General features: G+C 36.3%; 1 long non-coding RNA gene across 1 annotated transcript; it reads left to right on the plus strand.

Moving 5' to 3' along the window:
* Window positions 1–953: 953 nt before the first annotated feature.
* On the plus strand, window positions 954–1,525 carry LOC136354988 (uncharacterized). Its single transcript, XR_010738952.1, has 2 exons — window positions 954–1,042; window positions 1,168–1,525. It is a non-coding gene; the product is annotated as an uncharacterized lncRNA (long non-coding RNA).
* The last annotated feature ends 2,899 nt before the right edge of the window (window positions 1,526–4,424 follow it).

Consider the following 4,424-nt stretch of genomic DNA (forward strand, 5'->3'; position numbering starts at 1 on the left):
CTTTTTTTTTCTATTCCTTTAATAAGTTAATAGATAGATTGTTCTATACAGGCCTAATTAAGCATGTTCTCAATCTTGTAAAAACAAATCATGCTGCACAATCCACAATCCTACAGGGGAATCCTTGTAGCACATGCACCTATGTGTGTTCCAGTAGTATACAAATTAAGATACCAATTAGATTAGGATACCATATCACTGACCAGCCTTTAATGAAGTAATTAAGAGTTGGATGCGATAGCTAAGCTAGTCACGAATCACAATCAAACATGTACAGCCGAAGGGCTCCTAACTGTGGGTGCACTTAGGGATGAAAAAGGTCGGAAATAATTAGAAAACAGCCTCAACCATTTCCGTATTTTTCTCGGAAACGAAATCGAAAACGGTAAAGTCGGAAACGAAAACGATATCGGAAATATCGGAAAACTGAAAACGGAATAATACGGACGGAAATATGTCGGTATAGATCGGAAACCAGTAGCAAAATACGGAAACATTAAACTATAAAAACATATATTTAACTTTACATAAGTATGTTATATGTATACATAAATTCAAGCTTATACTATATAAATTATAGTCATGCACAAAAGTTAGAGATTTAATTGAAGAGTCAATCAATCTGTAAGCTATGGGTCAAGTAGAGACATGCCCTATAAAATATCGACATATTTAAAATATGGTAATTACCATATTATAAGAAACGGTAATTTCCACAATAATACGATAAATACGGAAACGATCGGTATAACAGCAAAACCATTTCCCTTTTTATTTCCATATTTTTTACCATTTCTATTTTTTTTCGGTCGATTACCATTTCCATATGGCTCGGCCAGTAGAAAGTCGAAAACGAATGCCGGTCAGCCGGAAATTACCGTTACCGTTTTCACCTCGGTGCACTACCGTGTGAGCCAACACCATAAATGTTCCGGCCCTGCGCCCGGGCCTCCATTCAGGCTCAGCACTCATCTTCTCTTGTTGGCAGTCGATCGGTCTGAGAGAAATGCAGGGCGAACTTCATAATACCCCGCGACCAGTGGTTGGTTTCTGCTTCTGCTTCTTCTTCTAGCTTCCTCCCCTCCCAGTTAGTAATAACTCATACAACTTGCTACTAGCTTTGTTTTGATCTCATTCCTCTTATTCATATATATGATCTGATCGCAGCCTCCGCGCGATGGGTCGGTAGTACGCAGGCAGCGGCGGACGTCGACAACGGCGGGCAGCGAGGCCATGAACGGCGCGGCGGCTCGCCGACACATCTTCCTCGGAGTGGTGCTGGCGTTCTTGCTCTTCTTACTGATGTACAAAACGCTGGTCCCGAGAGCGTGGCCCTTTCGTACGGCAACTACGACAAGTACTTGACTAGCTAGCTACTTTGTGTAGCTGTGTGTCCATCTTGATATTAGTCGCGAGGCCGATCTTCAGATCTCCCCCTTCTGTTCTGTTCCTCTTCGTCTTCTTTACTTGTGCTTGCTTAAGTTCACTTGATCACTGGAGTATATGGCAAGAAGATCGGATGGCACCTTTGTTTCTGCCTTATATATATATATATATATATATATATATATATATATATATATATATATATATATATATATATATATATATATATATATATATATATATATATATATATATATAGGACACTCATATGGGGCACCATGGTGCCCGGGCACCATGGTATCTAATGCACAAAATCACTCAAATTTTTCAAAATTTTCAAATTGTGAGTATATACCTAGTTATAATAATTCGATTCATACCTATACTTATCAACAAAACAACTCAAATTTAACTTTATTTCATAATCCATGATTACATATCTAACTAATTATATATATGGATGCTATATACCTATAATCAAAATCTAACAAAAACAAGTTCAAATTCAGTTCAAACTTGCTTTGAACTAGTTAGTAAAGTAGTTAATGTTAATACCTAAGTAATTGAAAAAGTTTCATACTCATTTGAATTGGGTATATATATATATATATATATATATATATATATATATATATATATATATATATATATATATATATATATATATATATATATATATATATATATATATATGATGAGTTATGTGACACTACTCCAGTGATCAAGTAAGTCTTCAAAAAGTACTCCGGTCAAGTGGTTCTTTTTTTTCCCGGGGTGAGAGCTAGAACCAGTTATCCTCTTGGTATATATGGCATACTATATGATAAAATGAATCACAAATAATAAATATGTAATATGTGCTCTAAATTAAAACATAAAGATAATCCTCAATATGAAGTATCGCATACAGAATTAATCAAATTAAACAGACGATTGCATATATACTTACGTGCAAAATTCGCTACGAGAAAGCCTTTTATTAAAAAAAAAGAAGTCTTGCACTCTTGCTTGCTAGAATTTGCTCATGGATACTTTTGCCCTTTTATTCATCTTCTTTGGTTCAACTAGCCATAGCCCTATCCAGATGGTGTTGAGACATATGCTATTAGTTTATAGCATTTGTAGAGAAACAAACCAAAGAAAATTATGGGTTCATATATATAATTCATTAAGCAAAACATATTCTTGTATACTCAGTGGATAAAAGTTCGAATGCAAATCTTATGGCCCTTAAATTGTACTCCCTCCGTCCTAAAAAAAAAGACAAACCCTAGGTTTCCGTGTCCAACGTTTAACCGTCCGTTTTATTTAAAAAAATATGAAAAAAAATTAAAAATACAAGTCACGCATAAATTATTAATCATGTTTTATCATCTAACAACAATGAAAATACTAATTATAAAAAAAATTTCATATAAGACGGATAGTCAAACGTAGGACGCGGAAACCCAGGGTTTGTCCTTTTTTAGGACGGAGGGAGTACCCGTCAAGTATAGATTGCTATTAATATATAATATTTTTAGTAAGGAGGCCACCGGAGATGAGGAAGAAGAGCTACGTCATCTTCACCAATGGGCAGGGTCGCTAGAGCCTCACAATGCCACGGTCACCCATGGGCTCGCCCAACTGCCATCCCTCACAAGCTCGTGTTGTGGTTGTCCAAAAGCTAGACAAATTCTAGCAAGAGTGCAAGACTATATTATATATGAAAAATAAAAGTCAGGGGTTGTATATAAAGCCAATTCGTCTTTTAAAGTTCTAAAGAGTCTTCTTTTAAAATGTATTGTATGCAAAATACATTTATATCCATAGAATAGGAGGTAACTAAGAGAGTTGTATTTCAAATTTCATTAAACTTTTAATATCTAGGCCTGTAAAATTGCACGGAAAAACTGCTACTTTATATATGTAGCAAAACTGTTGAGAAATGGCATTATTAAAACGCTATCTGGGGGCGTTGAGGCCAGCTACTCTTAGGCTGTGTTTGAGGAGAGGAGATAGAGGAGATTGGGAAGATATGTAAAACGAGGTGAGCCATTAGCACATGATTAATTGACTATTAACTATTTTAAACTTCAAAAATGGATTAATATGATTTTTTAAAGCAACTTTCCTATAAATTTTTTTAAAAAAACACACCGTTTAGTAGTTCGGGAAGCGTGCATACAGAAAACGAAACAAACTCACTCACAATCACCCAGATCACCCAGGAAAGAACATAGCCTTAATACACCTTGCACATACATCCATCCACGGCTCCAAACTAAGATCTGGGGGCTGAGCATCACCAACAGTCCACCTATGTTTTTTCAAAAATGATTTTGAGGGTTATTAGGTGAAAAATCGGATCCAACCGATCCCTTATAGCCCTACACACGTTTTGGAGTTTCGTTCCCCGTATGACTTGCTCCGTCGATTTGAGGGAGTGAGCGCTCCCCTCTTACTCCCAATCACTTTCTTGCACGCTAGGAGGAAAGCGCGATCTATTCCGCGCACATGGAGGAAAACATAGAATTTTGTTGGTAGTTTATCAGAAAGGCACACTTTTAGTTTTTTAGGGTAAAATTTAGACTTCCTCTTAGAGAAATCAATTTTTTTACTTCATATTTTCAGTTTATGAAAACCAAAACCAAATTTTTAGGGGGTGATTGTACATAATCTCATGGTGATGCTCAGCTGAGTGTCATGCAATGCTGCTCCATCAACTGAGTAGGGTGAGAATTAGCTGATCAGCAAGTAGTCGTGTGAAGCACTTCCCAAATATCTTATTGTTGCTGATAGGGTGAGAAATGAGAATTAGCTGATCGCGCAACAATAAGGTTTGCTGTTCGTCTTCCAATGCTCGTCTTCCTCTTTATTCGGGTGCTGTGCATCATTGTTCAGTACCGCGAGTTGTTCTTGCTGTGCAACTGAAATGCCCATAGCCCTCGGTACGTGTTCATCATGTTTCACATATTCAATCTGTTCATGTTTTGCTGTCTTGTTTACATGTGTAGATCATATGATGCAATTATACTAGTTTACATCTTTAATATAAT

This window comes from Oryza sativa, chromosome 1 (assembly GCF_034140825.1).
Source record: "Oryza sativa Japonica Group chromosome 1, ASM3414082v1".
NCBI classification, from domain to species: domain Eukaryota; kingdom Viridiplantae; phylum Streptophyta; class Magnoliopsida; order Poales; family Poaceae; genus Oryza; species Oryza sativa.